Source organism: Micropterus salmoides, unplaced genomic scaffold (assembly GCF_014851395.1).
Source record: "Micropterus salmoides isolate LMB-PRFRI ecotype aquatic unplaced genomic scaffold, ASM1485139v1 Ms_hic_scaffold_6, whole genome shotgun sequence".
Lineage (NCBI taxonomy): Eukaryota > Metazoa > Chordata > Actinopteri > Centrarchiformes > Centrarchidae > Micropterus > Micropterus salmoides.
The window spans coordinates 8,298,161-8,315,646 of record NW_024044348.1 but is presented as its reverse complement, the minus strand read 5'-3'; the positions used below and the strand labels follow the sequence as shown (position 1 = coordinate 8,315,646).

Below are 17,486 nucleotides of genomic sequence, written 5' to 3'. Positions count from 1 at the left end.
CACAAGATTTTGACAATTAAATTATAAGTCCACTGCCCCATTCTCTGCCTTCCAAGGTACTGATGGATCAGGTCTTTGTTGTGCAAATTCCAGTTCATCCTGTCTTACGTCACAATTCAGTATTACTGAATAGAGAGATGCAAATGAATAGGCAACCACTATATAAACTCAGCAAAAAAAGAAACGTCCCTTTTTCAGGACTGTGTATTTCAACAATAATGTTATAAAAATCCAAACAACTTTACAGATCTTCATTGTAAAGGGTTTAAACAATGTTTTCCATGCATGTTCAATTTACCATAATCAATTAATTAACATGCACCTGTGGAATGGTCATTAAGACCTTAACAGCTTACAGAGAGTAGGCACTTAAGGTCACAGTTCTAAAAACGCAGGACACTAAAGAGACTTGTCTACCGACTGTGAAAAACACCCAAAGAAAGATGCCCAGGGTCCCTGCTCATCTGCGTGAACGTGCATTAGGCATGCTGCAGGGAAGCATGAGGACTGCTGATGTGGCCAGGGCAATAAATTGCCATGTCCGCACTGTGAGACGCCTACGACAGCGCTACAGGGAGACAGGAAGGACAGCTGATCATCCTCGCAGTGGAAGACCACGTGTAACAACACCTGCACAGGATCGGTATATCCGAATATCACACCTGCGTACAGGATGGCCACAACAACTGCCCGAGTCACACCAGGAACACACAATCCCTCCATCAGTGCTCAGACTGTCCGCAATAGGCTGAGAGAGGCTGGACTGAGGGCTTGTAGGCCTGTTGTAAGGCAGGTCCTTACCAGACATCACCAGCACCAACGCCGCCTATGGGCACAAACCCACCTTCGCTGGACCAGACAGGAATGGCAAAAAGTGCTCTTCACTGATGAGTCACGGTTTTGTCTCACCAGGGGTGATGGACGGATTCGTGTTTATTGTCGAAGGAATGAGCGTTACACCGAGGCCTGTACTCTGGAGCGGGATCGATTGGGAGGTGGGGGGTCCGTCATGGTCTGGGGCGGTATATCACATCACCATCGGACTGAGCTTGTTGTCATTGCAGGCAATCTCAATGCCTTGCGGTACAGGGAAGACATCCTCCTCCCTCATGTGGTACCCTTTATGCATGCTCATCCGGAGATGATCCTCCAGCAGGACAATGCCACCATCCATACTGCTCGTGCGTGAGTTTCTGCATGACAGCAATGTCAGTGTTCTGCCATGGCCAGCGAAGAGCCCGGATCTCAATTCCATTGAGCACGTCTGGGACCTGTTGGATCGCAGGGTGAGGGCTAGGGCCATTCCCCCCAGAAATGTCCAGGAACTTGCAAGTGCCTTGGTGGAAGAGTGGGGTAACATCTCACAGCAAGAACTGACAAATCTGGTCCAGTCCATGAGGAGGAGATGCACTGCAGTACTTCAAGCAGCTGGTGGCCACACCAGATACTGACTGGCACTTTTGATTTTGAGCCTCCCTTCATTCAGGGACAGATTATTCTCTTTCTGTTAGTCACATGTCTGTGAAACATTTTTCGTTTATGTCTTATGGTGTTGACTCTTTTAGTGTTCATACAAATATTTACACACATTAAGTTTACTGAAAGAAAAAACTGTTGAAAGTCAGAGGACGTTTCTTTTTTTGCTGAGTTTATATGTTTCTGTAATTATACATCTGCGTAAAAAAATACAGTTTGACACTTGCTAGATGTTGCAAAAAGGGATGGAAACTGTGTGGCACCTAAAATATATACTTCCTGCCCAGATCCTTTTGTGTTAACATTGTCTTTAATGAAATACTTTAAAAAAAATAAATAAATTCAGTTGCAGATTTATTGCACTCACCAGTAGGTGGCAGACTAAGCTGTCTGTGGTGCAACAAAATAAATAAAATATGGATCTAATCTAAATATGGATCTGGCTGGGGGTAAGTTAATTAACTTAAGGCGGTAAACACTATCTGGTTACGTTTTTAAAACTTTTATGCTGTTCATGGATAGACTTTATCTTTGTTTGAACAACACTACTTACTAGTAGAGTATAACTGTCACAGTGGTGCAAGCCTATGGTCCTAGCTGTCACCAGCCACTAGACTCACTGAAGACATACCTCACATGCTACAAAAGTTCCAAAAGTGTTTTTGTGTGAATTACTTATAAAAAGTGGCATCAGCTTTTATTAAATATATATTTTTAATTACGTCATTTATTCATAAATAATTTATTGGGGGGACAATTTCATGTCAGAGGGGACTCATCCACTCTTACCGTCCCAGGATCTCCGCCCTGGAGTCTATACTTGTGGTCTGTCATGAAAATGTATGCCCAGTGCTGCGGTACTGACAGCTTGTATGTTTTGTGAGGTCTTGCTGTAATAACAAATGTCATTGCAGTCTGAATCCTGTACTGTAAGTGCAACAGATGTGTCAAACGAAAATCAATACAGTTTCAATTTATTTGCAATTTATTAGAAACTATCATGTTATTCAGAGGCAGTATTTGGATCTATCTATACAAAGCCATATAATGTCTTGCAGTCTTGGTTTTTGCTACAAGATTTAAGTCAAAAAGACACCTACTGAGACCAGCTCAGCCTCAACAAATAACAAGATGAACCTTCAGAGGAGAGAACAGACTGGAGCAAACTTTAGCACACACATATTAATGTTAATTTCTTTCTATCAGAATGTGTCAAATTAGACAAAGGCAATAAGCAAAGGAATATGTAATCAATCCAGATTAGGACTGTCATTATAGACAAATAATTATTATTATAAGACAAATCAGCAAATTCTGCATTTGTAATGATGCAACTTGCAGCAGGGTTGAGTTCCAGAAGGCAGTTCCACTTCTGATTGTAGTCTGATTGGCAAAATAGCCAGATTTGTTAACCTTAGGATGTCTTATTGAACCGTTCTCTCTTATTAGCAAATAGCAGTGTACAAAATATTTAGGTAATGGCTCGTTTTAGTCAGCACGGATCAGAAAGTGTCAGTAACGAGCTAAAGGTAATATGTGTGTGTGGGGTGGGGGTGGGGGTTCAATCTGTGACACCATCGTAAGTGGATTGTGTGTTTTTGTAGTTCAACAACAACAATAAAATGGTGACTCCTGTGATGATCAAGTTACTCACGTCGTGTTTAAACTAAATATCACATGGACATTTTAAGCTTTTAATTATGAATCAGGACTTCCTGTATAATGTATCTCCTTAAAATTAAGGTGTAAGTAAGTAAGCTATAATTGTTGCATCAATGTTATATCAAATAAAATTTCATATAGTCTGCTACTCATCTCATTTCCAGGTTGTAGCTTGAGGTTGAATAGATAGATTCAATCAATCCCTGACCCTACTCTTGAAAGTCAGTAGGTCTTACAGATTTGGAGTAAAGTTAAACTTTATAAATGTCAGTGGGGAAATCCCTCCTTTGATTTATCTGAACTATTTAAGAGCAGTCGTTAGTCAGAAGCTAGTGCCCTGGGGAAACCTGCAGTTCCAAGTTTAGCGCCTTGTTAAAGGGCAAAGATATTTGTAACATGAGTTTTGGTTTGGGAGGAAACTTGGGTAAACATAATGACATCATGCAAACTGAAAACTGTAAGGACCAGGTCCAAGGTTCAATCCCAGGATCTCGTTGCTTTGAGGTGACAGTGGGCCTTTTTTTCTACCTCAGATTGATCCAAAAACACATTTTGATGGATCAATTCAGAGCTCCAAAACAGCGACAATGTTTTGTTTTTTTGGGGAAAAAAATAGGAAGAGAGCAATGACAGCCCAGGGAGTGGTATGTTCAGGTTGAGAAATGTGTTCGCTCAGACAGGTGGAGGAAGGGTTCATTTTGATGTCAGAGTGAAGCAGAGAAGCAAAGAGCTGCCAATCATTCACTGAACAACCTACTTGACAAAACACTTGTCTCAAGCTAATGCCTATTGATCACCATTAGTGAGACAAAATTGGGACATGCTGGCATGGATCCACTCTGAGGAAAACAAACCATTACAGTACATCAACACATAACAGTTGAGGTGACTCAAAGTTCCTGTTGTGACATTGGTGCAATTTTTGCTTCTTTTATCACTTGTATCATGTTTGAAAAGGAGAATCTTGAAGAATCAGCTAAATGAATAAATGTAATGAGTACCTTCACATTATAAGTTATAATAGGAATTTCAAATTTTGGTCAGTAACCACATTTGATCTATCTGATTTACAGTCAATTTTAGACAAAGGATCTGTTCAAATAGATTTCAGGCATACAAATAATTAAATTGTGATTGTGGCCTTCAGTTTAGGGATCAACTCAGGACAACGTAAGACTCACTGTAGTGTAAAACACTCTGATCACTTCATGTGCTATAAATCCACACCATTACAGTAATTGACCAACCACACTGTAATCACAAAAATTACTGTATATTCCCATTTGGCTAATGAGGTGCTTTTTAATTTGATTGTTGACTGAAGTCAAAAGTAATTTCCAGCAACACTGAGCAGACTGTATTTATCATGGCTGACAGTGACAGTATTTGGGGTTTTTTTTGTTTTGTTTTGGTTTTTTTTGTTTTTTTTGGGGGGGGGGGGGGGTAATATGGGATGTACACACTTTTTCTTTCCATTGATTCCATAAAATATCTCTTGTTCAGAAATCATCCGCAATACTGTTTACACCGTGCTCCTTCTTTTATCAGTACATCTTCTCTGATTTTATTATTACTGCTATCTATCCACCCATGTCTTCACTTCATAGCAGGCTTGAAGGTTATCAAGGTTTTCTTTCATTCTACACACTGTTTACACACACAAACACAAGCGCACACACAAACACACACAGTTACACATGTACAGGTGTCTCGTGGGGCCTCCTTGCAGCGCTGCACTCCTCTGGATGTGCTCACACAGAATATACAAGCTTGAGGGCTTGGAAGAGGGCCAGGCTCGTCTCCTCGATTTTGGGTCATAAACGCGGCCTCTGCCCAAGGACTGCAGGGCCTTTTAAAACAGGGCTCAGCTTGATTGGACACACTTCTGTTGCTCCATCCTGACTGCAAGCAAGCCAGCTGATCAGAGAGGCAGAACAAAGCCGGTCTCTTACAAGCCAGTCGGCTCTCAACCTCGTACAGTAAACACGATATCTTTTTTTCAAAAGACTATCTTCGCTTCACTACTGCTTGTAGATGGTGGAAACTGCTGTAAGGACAGCACCAGAATTATGTACCCCCCAAAAAATCTGTGGGATATATTAAGCTTCAGAAGCTCACTTCAACAGGGAACACGGCATCAGGATCAGTGATGAAAGTCGTGCATTTGTCCAGGAAGAAGTGCATGAGTTTCAAGTGAAAGTTAAGTTTTTGAGTCCCTATGCATTCTGCATACGGCCTCGCTCACACTGGTGTTTTGAACATCTAATTTCTTCATGAATAATACAACGTGAACCATTTGGCTCATGAATATGAAATAGATAGAACCACAGGCTCTCCCCCATAATCAACAGTCGACACACAGTCTGTCGTCAGCTCTCTCGCTCTGCAGCAGCTTTTCCTCTAGTGCATTTAGCCAATCACAGCCGATCATAGCCTTAGCAGAATGTTAGTGTTGGTACAAACTGTCCGTGAATAATGTGTGAATACAGCATCTTTCGTTGCCAAGGATATTTTAGTGGATCACAAGCGCTCTCTCTCTCTCCTTCTGTCTCTCTTTTCCACTCTGTCTCTCTCATCTTCATGCACAGACAAACGGTATTTACAGTGTGACAGCCCTAATTCCCTAGAACACCAACTTTCTCTAACATGGAGCAAAAAATGATTGAATGATTGTAATGTTTTATTTACTGCTGTTGGATAAACAATGTGCTCACTGTAGAAACAACAGTGAAACATGATGCAGAGCCGAACAGATAATGCACCAGCAATCTCTGCCCATCCGTTTACCCTGCCTTAAGCCGCATGGCTCTGCTCCAACATGGCCATATGCCCCTAAGCCTAGCTGCTATATTAAATTACTCATGATAGAGTCTACATATCATCACTACCCAAGACCCAAACCACAGAATAGTTGGCAATTTTGCAAAAACATGACTGACATCATTAAGTGATTATTAAAAGAGTTCTCAATTTAATGTTTCTAATTTGTTTTACAGTGAAATGAGATTTTTGAAGTTTTGATTACAGTTAGTCAGATCACAGGAAATGTATTGATTATTTTTCGTTACTTTTATCACTTTTCTAAGTGAAAATGCCAAACTTTTAATGTTTTATATTTAAGTCTTGTTTTAAAGTTTCATATTAATAAACTTCTGCTTCTGAAACTTGCAGAATATCTTTTGGTTTTGGACTGTTGGACAAACCAAGCAATTTGAAGATGTCACCCTGGACTGTAAAAAATTGGACCAAATGATTAATTGATTTATCGAGAAAATAATCGACAAATTCATTGATAGTGAAAATAAGTTGCAGCTCGCCCTCGGTTTGTTATGAACTATTGAAATGCATGAAAACATCATGCTACTCAATGTTGCTGATTTCCATTGTGTAGTTAATTTGAAGAGGTTCACGCTTTGGGTTGGGAAAACCTCACTTTCAAAAGCATTTTCAAACCCATTATTTTAACACAACAAGCTAAAAACAATGATCTTTTCTTTTCAGTGCATGCATATTAAATGAATATTGAATATTTAGGAGATCCAGTGTTTTCACACTAAAGTTTTTATTTTTAGTAGCTGTAATGACACTGTACTTTGTCCAACCTGCCTTGCACTCTTGTTAATACGCTGTCAGTATGGAAAGAAAAGTAAATAAAAGGCTGTTATTCCAGCCTGACTGGACACAGAAACAATTAGTGTATTTCTGTATTCAGGACAGGGATGCATCCTTATCCAATCAGATGACAGGACATGCTAATTAAAAATAGTGCACCACAAGTGGTAGGTAGGTTAGTCAAGCAATGCTACTGTCTCTTACATCATTAAGTGAGCCTTATTGATAAATTTCTTTACCAAGGTGTAAATGGGATAACGACTTGACTCCACCTCAGTCTGTGCCCGTATTCCCTGCCTGGATAATTAAGTCCAAGCAGCAGGTGCTAGTTAGACGAGCTTGCAAAATGTAGCTTCAGCTGCTTATTCAGACATTACAAGGCAATGTATGATGCTTACTGAGCTTTAAGTGTAACAAATACGTTTAAGTAAGAAGCTTTTTCCACTTTTGATGAAGAGCTTAAAAACTGTCTTCTCTACTGTAGAACTTCCGTATTCCTAAGCATAAGCACAACTTGGCCTTGCACTGTATCAAGAAAATGGCTGTCTGACGGCAAGGTACAGTGCTGAAAATGTTCTAAATATAGTATACACTTGAACTTATATAGATTTTTTTTTTCGGTGGGCCATCTTTTAGGTGGCTAAAATAAATTTTTCAGCTGACCCTGTCCACAGCAATACATTGCTTAGCTTACATGCTGGAACAACTTTTTGTTGTACACTGACTATGGATAAGTACCTCATACAGCCCCACTTCAAAACTTCTATCCCTTTAATGTATTTGACAACAAATGAAACGGACTTTGTGTTACTATCCAGGATACAAGACGCAAAGAATAACATCACGAGTGCTTTTCACTTTCTTTTCCTTTGAACTTGAAGGACAAAATGCTCTTGTGGCAAACAATGAGGTTCACCAACAATGTATTAGTGCGTGGCAAGAAGAGAACAAGATGTTCTAACAGCCTTGTTCAAGCCCAGAAAACACTGTGGTTGAAGAAAATTGTTGTCATAAAAGGGGGAAAACTGAGCAGAGGTGACTCAGAGCCTCACACTGAAGAGGCAATCTTGTCAGCCTTACAAGATTTCCTTCTGGGTTTAGTAGTGTTTGACTTGGCGCCATTTGGCGGGTTTCATCTTTGCCAATTAAGCCAATCTAGTGTGTTCCAGCAACTACAATCTGCACTGTTTGCCAAAGCATTAATGAACTAGATATTAATTTCATTCTTACACTGATTTGTTAACTCCACTCTCTGTATCATGAATCAATGTCTGTTCCTAGTGAGTTGCAAAATGAAAGTCTATGCATGCATGGCTCTTGCATCTAATGTTAAGATATTCTGATCAAAGACATCTGAGCTAAATGAACTGGCAGGAGATAAAATGTATATTAATATGTGGGGATAAATAGAGGAAAGTTAGAGAGAGGGAGATGGAAAGAGGCGGGGGCATTGAACGTGAGCTAGATAGAGACTCATCATGACAGTCATCACTTCAGCTATTATCCCTAATTCTCTAAGGGAATATCTCAGTAAGGCGGAGTAAATTTGAAGCTGATAAGCAGACAATGAGATTTGCCCAAGCTTTGAGGCAAAGCCCTTCCAAGGGCTTGCTTTCACCTACACTAGGTTTTAACTTGACATCAAATGGCATAATAATCATATGGCTGTCTTTGGGGCTGGATTCTGCTGTGTAGTTGTGTTTTGAAGTGAAATGAACAGGTGCTATGTAAACTCTTTGGTGGGTGGCTTACAATATAGATTCATCGTGTTATAAGTTGCCTGTGGTCTTTGTAGTTTAAAGATTTTATTCTCCCTTTTCTGCCCTCTGTGACTCTCTAATTAGCAGTATGAGTCGAACCTCAAAAAGATGAAGGGAGAACCGTAACTTCTCACATCAGGACATCCTCCAGGAAATTCCTTATGGTGTACAGCTGTAGGCTGTGAGAGCAGGCAGAGTTGGGGTTTGGTTTCCCAGCAAAAGAAGCAAAATAATTTAATTAATTTGAAGGTGTACAATTTTTATCCATGCTAGTGGCACGACTCTAGGGATGCTAATGTCAGTCTGTCGGTCAGTTCACCACTTTGGCCCAGACTGAAATAACAACTATTAGATGGATTGCCATGAGATTTTGCACAGAGTCAATAGGATTACAAGAGGAGGAATCCTACTGACTGTGGTGATCCCCTGACTTTTCTTCTAGTGCCCCCATGTAGTTGCCATTTTTGATGTTAGCATGCGGACTTTAGCATTTAGCACAAAGCACCATTTTGTAGCTACCAGCACGGCTGTAGACTCTGTGTGTTCAAATGCACAAAATGACTATGGCATATCTGTGGAGGCTGGTATGGTTGGAGACATTTGTGCATTATCTTAACATACATAATGTTTCTCTAATGTGAAGCAGATTCTGCTTCTATTTATTTTGGACCACAGGCTAGAAGAAGTGAAGGAATACTTTGGATGGAATACATCTTCTACACACTCACTCCCTCTGGGGCTAAAAGTAAACTTTTTTAAGGTTTGTAGCTTGCTCCTTAGTGCAGGACAATAGCTTTGATTTGTGGTGGTTACAACATGGATCCCAACAGCTAGCCCAGTTGATGGATGGAACAAAGTAACACATTGCCACAGAAATTCAAAATTTCTCCTGCAGCATAAAATACTGTCCATTTATGTTCGCAGTGTGTTACAAAATAGCTAGCTTCATATTTTGGCAACAATTTGACTGTTTGGAACATACTGACCATACAGATGGACAGAGGAAAAAACAGTTTCTATAGACATGTTTTCCCCACTGTGGCTGTTTTTTTGAATTTATGTAACAGCTGCGAATCCAAACTGCTGTCCTCCATGACGGAACAAGAGACACCTTTCGAGTTGCACTGGGAGTGGTTTGATATTCAAAAAAAAGTTTTAGATTTCGCACTAGATGATGAAATATACTACAATATTTCATAACTCAGCGGTCTGCATTTAAAAATAAATTTAAAATACCCCAAGTCAAATAAAAAAATTAGTCATTTGCATTTTGTCTTGTCCCTTTGACTCACTTATTCTGTCAGTTTCTCGTTTGTCATAACCAGTAACAGACCAGAGAAGAGCCATAAGTAGACATTTTAGCCAAATTAACATTTTCTGTACATTTCTTAAGTTGAGATTCAAAAGAATTTTTATGAATCTGAATCCAGTATTAAATCTGATACGGAAATCAGAATTCTGTGTAGCGCCTCGAGGTGTGAGGTGGCTCTGTTGCAGAGTCTCTGCCGGTGTGGCTGTGAATTTCCCGCGTGTTTCGGACGCTGCACAAAGGTGTTAATCATCACTTCCTGTGTCCCCCTCTGTGGCACTACATGGCACTAGGCGCAAGTTTGGTGCAGATGTGAGCGTATTGAAGTTACAAAAACTTCCCCATGGCAAATCATTGATTTCGGATGTGTTAAGGGTTATCTGGGACAGTTTTGAAGTTGATATGTCCAACCTGCTAGGAATAGTACATTACACCATAAAACGTGCAATTTCCTGTTGCCAACAGGTGGTGCTATGACTTTGAGTGAATAGTGGCATGTGGATGTTTTCAGGACGGAACGTTTATAATACATTCCAAATTTGGTGCAGATGTGAGCATGTATACTGAAGTTACAACTTCCTGTTTTATGGCAAATCATTGATTTTGGAAGACATGCCACAGACAAAGTGGTCGACTGATAATAACCATTTGTTCAACTTTTAATCGTCAGTGGTTTTAAACTGCACAGCAAAAATTTGAAGTCGATCGGACGAAATCCCTTGGCGGAGTTAGTTAAATTACAAAGTGTGTAAATCTCCAAAATTACCATTAAATCCAAAGCGTCTGACTTCCTGCTGGGTGTCGTGCATCGCTCCAAGAGGCTTTTTTGTACATCTGGACATGATACACGTACCACTTCACTACCACCGTGAAACTTTGTCCTGGGGCTGCTCTGTAGGGGGCGCTAGCGAGCCATTTTCCCACGCCCATGTGCAAAACCCATAAAATACAAAATTTTTAGCCTGAATTATGATGCAAAGTTTGGTGAGTTTTCGAGCACATTTAGGCCCCCGAAATTAAGAAGACAAGTATCAAAACACAACCACACATTTCCAGGACTAATTCCCATGCTATAAAATGTGTTCAATTGTTGTGATATGTCTGATTTTATTCAAATTCTTTTACTGTTTTATAATGGTACAAAAAACAGTGAAACTGTATAAAGACGATAATTGCCTTTAGGACATTGTTTACTGTGATTATGCATTCTTCAGAGCAGTGGGCGGTACTCAGCTGTCCCTCACATCAGAGCCCCGCAGTACCCATAATCACAGAAAATATTGTTGACTCGAGCGTTTTTGCAAAACTGTATATGTGTAGGTTGTTGGGAATCTGTAGAGGAATCTATAAAAGGCATTAAGGCATTTGCAGAAAACGGCTGGTTGCTGAAGAGGCAGAAACATGGTACCCATAACCTGAACATACTCTTTCTCTCAGAGGCTCTCTCTGGAGTTGATGGCTGGTTCCTGCTGCAGGCCACTACAGACACATAGTGCACAACACAGATGGTGAAATAAGGCACCAACGGCTCCAGTCAAAACATTGAATGTGTCATAATAACATTTGTGCCATAAGTTATGATTTTTTGCAGGCAGCAACGCTGTCATTCTACATAAGACACACTTAGCTTTAATGAACAGTAGTGGGTCTACAGGCACACACACACAAATCCAGCCTCTTCATACATCACCACATTAATATTTGTTGATTTAGAAATGCAGGCTTGTGAATGACACAGAGCAGGATTCGCTGAATAATCCCCTTTCTGGTGCACAAAGGCATAACTTAAGCTGCTACAGTGAATACTAAGTCTCTCCAGCCTGGCATGCATTGGACTCTTTCACACCCGAGCAGTTCAACTCGGTCAGATTGGCCTGTCTCTTGACTCGACACAAACACATGTTTTGTGGAGGTACTACTGGAAAGATACAGAGCACTATTTATCAAAATGGAGTTGGCTGGAAGTCTAATCTCAAACTGTATCCCACTCTCTTATTTATGTCACATAGACACATACTGTACATATACATACAAAAATGCACACAGTCCTTCTAGTTAAGATAAAAACACAGGCCTGGAGGAACTGTGCTGTTTTTCACTTTATCCAGACAGAACCTCAGCCACAATTTATCGTCACTCCCAACACCAATCCTCATATCACACAAAGAAGTATGCAGAAGGCCAAGACGACAATATAAATTGATGAACCAACAAAAAAGTGCCCCTGTATAGTAAAGGATATCCCTCAAAAACACTGACTGCTGCCATCAATCCCCAATAGCGTAAGTGGAATGGATAAGATAGTAATTTGAAAATGAATCAGCATTTTTGCTGATGACAGTGTGAAACCCAAGGCTTTCAAAAATGGCCATTAATCTACCTCAGTTCAGAGTTTCAGCAGAGAAAGATAAGTTGTAGTTTAACAAACACCATCATTATATGAATAGAGGTTTAGGCTTGTCACAAGGTTACTCAGTCATTTATTAAATAATAAGCTAGACCAACTGAGCAAAATGTTTTGCTCTTTACATCTGAGATGTAATATTCGGTATTTTGCTTGATAAATTACAGCATTATTTGTTTCCCATTAATCATTTATTGACTAATTGCTTAAGCACTAAATGAATTCCACATGACTTCAGATAATTTCATATCATCATAACCTGACACTGAGCATACTGGAATTTGAAGTACAACAATGAAGTCCACGTTTTCTTTTCTCAAAAATGCCACACTGAAATCAGCTTGTGACTTGGCTGTAGCACCAGTGTTCTGTGTTTTTGTGGTCGTTCACCCATAACTGTAGGAGTTCAGGAAATTAATTATGAATCATAGTTTGACTGACAGGTCATTTGACACCTGAAAGAAAGAAAAAACACGCAGTCTATTCCACACAGGTGTGTGACTGGTCCTTAAAATCACCCAGTGATTAACATCCCACCATGCTTAGTGTAGTGTGTAAAAATCCTGGGCAGACCCAGCTGCTCATTATTTTGGCTCCTGTGGCTCAAAAAAGAAATCTGTGACTTTTATAGAGGGCTGATTGTTGCTGCTGTAGCTTCTGTTCTGTGATACATTGTTTGACTTAATGATGTTTGATGATTGGAAATGCAGCAAAGGTGATGATGGCATGAACATGTGTTGAAACAGCCACCTGCAGAACAGGCGCATATATTCCTCGACTGTGATCTTTTTGCATTATTTCCAGGTGCAAGAAAAAACTGACAAGGCACTATGAAACAACTCACTACAAATGAGGTGGAAGATGGCAGTGTGTCACAAGAAATGTATGTATGTCACAATGTGTTGTGCAAGAACAAAAGCAGTGTTTTTTTTTGAGGAGGAAAAAAACCTTGGATGGTTAGATGAGTCACCGTTCACCCTGTTCTGAACCAGTGGTGGGCTACATGTGTGTCACGCATGAAAAGAAATCTATTCGCCAAAGTGCTTATTTCCCACAGTGAGGGCTTCTGTCAGAGCTGTTCTGGTGAGTGGTCCTGGCATGGTTTACATCCATTCTGTCCCTTAGCAGTCAGGTAAATGCCAAAACCTTCAACGGCCGTCAGTGTGACCGCATTTCTTAAGCTTTGGTATTTCTGTCCTGATGACTGAGGAATGCATCTAAATCCACAGGCAATCAAAGGTCTTTAAGTTGTTTGAGAAGCATGGAAATCATGTTTACTACCCTGGCAGTAATATTCACTTGTTCTCAATCAAGCATAGCACTACAGAGAATTAATGTTTCTGACCACCTTTTAAAGTTCAAATGGTTGAACTTCTTGTGAAAGACTGTCACATTTCTCCAGTTGAGCTTCAGGTTTTGTCAGAATCCCAAAGCTCAGTGCAGCAGCTCAGGTGGCTCATGGTGACCCAATGCCCTATTGAGACACTTATTGGTGTGTGGCCTTAATTTTAGCAGTAGCCAGCGTATCACAGTGCACTAAACTAATCCAGACCTGGAAATGAATGTAATTCCAATTTAACTTAAAAGACAGTTGAAAATGAATTCTTAAGGAGCAGTATTTTTTTCTGCATAGAGGATGATATGCATAAATGCATAACTTGATTTAAGACATTTTTATTTCTCATATTACCATTTTTCTCTGAGTTTTCACACATTTAAAGAACCCACTGGTACTGAGCAATAAATGGTTATGTATAACAGGCACTAATCATACTATTAAAAAAATCTTTGCTGAAATGTGTGCAGTATTTACAAATGATTCAATTCACCATTTGATCATCATACTCCCAACCCACTCCAGCAGGACAGACTATGCTTATATATGCATGCCAATATTGAGGTAACCGACCGTAAATTCTACCTATTCTTAAACACTTCAACTGTGTCCTTCATTTTACCAGCAGGTTGTAAAATCACCAGATGTGAATATGAAAGCGTACACTTGAGGACAAACCGGTTAAGGTTTAAGTGGAATGCTTTTGGCTGCAGCAGAACTAGCAATTTCAGATGTGATGGCTGCTCCAAATGCAGCTCCCTCTACCCATTTCAGCCAACATACAAGTATTTTCAGCATCAGGGCATTTTCAGCACCTCCCACTGATGGACAGCTCCTATTCACATGTTTTGACTGTATTGCCAAAGCAAAAACTCTGGGACTACACAGTTTAAATTAAAAAATTCACTCTTCTGGTACTCTTCTGGTTAACCTGCTCAGGTTGTAGTAGATAAATGACAACCTTATTTCTGTGTATCACCCATGGGTGGCTTTGATGGGGTTTTGCAGACATACTGGGTCAACAGTATGGGGGGGGGGGGAACAAATGCTGTAGAATGAAGCTTGACCTAAAGCTTTCGCTTTGCCACATTCTCACACAAAGCGCCCTTCCTGTGGGCCAGCCTGCCCACCTGGCCAATCCAGCGATATTTTTTGCTGCAAACGTGTATGCTGAGAATACCTGAACTGAATTTGAATTACCATATGACGTAGGCCTTTATCTAGCAGTAACGTCCTGCTGGCAACAGGGACTACCACAGACCATACAGTCTATACCAAGCGCTCAAACACACAATTTGTTGCACCAGCTACTACCCACACCTCCTCAACCCCCTTTCCGTTCCTATCTATCTTTATATCTATCTATATTTATCTATCTCACACATACATTCAGAAACACGCACAATGGCTCACACACGTAAAAGGATGCGACAGCTATCATAACCTACCTGATGAAAAATGGAAAAAGGACATTCAAAAAATAAAGTATCTTTCTTTACATTGAAGCATGTGAACCAACCACAAATCACAGATTAAATAACGATGAATACTCGGTCTACATTGGAATATACAACAGCATATCACGCCGAATAGGCGCAATTGAACTGAATTCAATGAAATACTTACGCATTTTTTCGAATAAATGAAATCGGGGTTGAGAGCAGTGAAGGAAAAATCAGCAGGGCCCCGGTCCCCGTTTTAAACATTTGCAGTACGACCGAGGCACAAATCTCCATGTGAAAGGGATTTGAGGGTGCTGCAGTCCGCGTCTCTCTCGATCACAAGTCAAGATGCTCTCCTGCGAAAAATGCCAAACATTTAAAAGAGTTGCGTGGATATGCGGTGCGGCCACTATTCCCTCGGATCTACTGAGCGCCGATGAAAGCCCACAGAGGACCAGCAGTAACCCCCTGGACTTGAAGATATTCCTGTGGACTGATGAGGAGGAAATCCTGCAGAGTTTTGTGTTGGGGATCAAGTCTGTATAGGCCCTTCTTTCCCCCAAACCAGTCACAGTCCAGAATTGACTCCCACCAGTGGTTTCCTCTAAAACCGCTAAATGAAATTCGACCAAAAAAACAAACAAACAAAAAAACAAAGTGGACGAATTCTTTTGGATTTAGCAGTCAGGCTGTTTCTTTCCTCGGAACATTTTCTCAAAACAAATTAACAAGATCAGCGGACAGACGTGACAGTTAACAATTACCTATTTAAAGCATGGTTGATAAGGTCAGTACAGAAAGGGGTGCAGAAGCGTCCTACAAAAAAACCTGAGAACGCCTATTGGATAAAATTAAGGATATCCGTCCCACTGCAACCATCACACGCGTCGCATCAGGACAAACGGGTTGCCATAGGCTACTCTGAAAATCGCAGAGTATATGCCATACAGTATTTTCTATCATGCAGCTTAGAATGGGAAGAATCCACGGGACGCTATTTTCCCCCAAAAGCAATCCGGTGAAGGCTATTGATTACATAAGCGCAGCTATTAGTAATAATTCCACTTGTCAGCGTGTCCGATCCGGGTGGTATGGCAGCAGCAGCATCATCCGTGTGTTGCAAATAAAGCGGGGTTTTGCCACCGGCTCCTAATGGTTCCCTTGCTCGCTGCAGTCCATGACTTGAATAGCGAGCACGTTGAAATCACGGTCTCCAGGCACAGATCGGCCGCGCGCGCGCGTGCGAGTCACGTGTGCGTGTGTGTGTGTGTGTGTGTGTGTGTGTGTGAGTGCGTGCGTGTGTAGGTAGGTGCCCGCGTGTGTAGGCGTGAGCGTGTTCCTGTATTGCCCAGGGACTACTTTAACTCTGACCACTTTGCCTGCGCGTCCTGCCCATTTAAATCACCCAGTGGTCGTTAATTATCAGGGATCAATAGCATTAACGCGTAAAGCCCAGATCTGATGTCTCTGAGTGCATGCGTGCCCGTGCATGTATGATTCAATTGTTGATGAGGTATGGTTGCCACCTACAGGCGTTAGTCTCTATCCAGTCATCTAGAACGGACCATTTCTACTGTTTGCATCCACAAATAAATTCACATTCAACATGTCACCTAGATATCAGTTCTTTTCCACCTTAAAAGCATAGATAGTTATATCCACCATGTTAAAATCAGCGGCAAAATAAATCACAATTAATGCTTTGAACTTACTGCAACTTCACATTATTTTCCAAACTCCTATTTTCAATGAAAAAGGTTTGTGCAACCAATTTATTCCTTTTGCGAATACTGTCAGAAGCAAACAAAAGTAACCTAGGCAACCTCTGCGTGGCTGGAACCTGCTTACTGATTGCCTTTAAAGGTGTTGGTCAGATAAAGAGAAAACATCATCCACTGCCAAGAAGGATAGGTATGGAGGTTTAGTAATCAGCGGACCTGCAGATACACAAGGGAGTGTGCATCCATTTGATCTGAGATGAACAGCCTGTCTCATTAGATGACATAATGAACTGCAGGTAGCCTACGTGATAGAGCAGCTCCTGGTCACAGAGGCCACGCTGCTTTATGAGACAGAGAGAGAGAACAAAAATCAATATAAATCTGTTATAATGGAATTGTATTACATGTTGTTCTGATCACACAAAAACAATCAAATGAGAGCTGAGTGACAGGCAAGAAAAACCCGACAAGGCACTATGAAACAACTCACTACAAATGAGGTGGAAGAAGGCAGTGTGTCACAAGATGTCACAAGTACCTAAAGTAAGTGATTACAGTTAAATTATTGGTGAGACATGAAACAATGAAAAGATTGATCAAACTTAATGGTTTGAATATTATCTGAATCATATACTACATATACATATGCCCTTTGCTCTTCTGACCTCAATCCAGGTAGTCACTAGATTTTGTGTGAAGTGATGTGAAAGTGCTTTCCACCACCATCATCAACACCTGTTAAAGGAATTGGGGCTGCAACTTTA

At 40.6% G+C, this 17,486-nt stretch overlaps 1 protein-coding gene across 1 annotated transcript in view; it reads right to left on the bottom strand.

Annotated features, from left to right (window-relative positions):
• The window catches only part of lrrc4cb (leucine rich repeat containing 4C, genome duplicate b), a 35,918-nt gene extending 19,716 nt beyond the window's left edge, over positions 1-16,202 (bottom strand). The window contains exon 1 of the mRNA XM_038700494.1: positions 15,186-16,202. The gene's annotated coding sequence lies outside the window, so the exon portion shown is untranslated. The remainder of the gene's footprint in view (positions 1-15,185) is intronic.
• Positions 16,203-17,486: the final 1,284 nt, after the last annotated feature.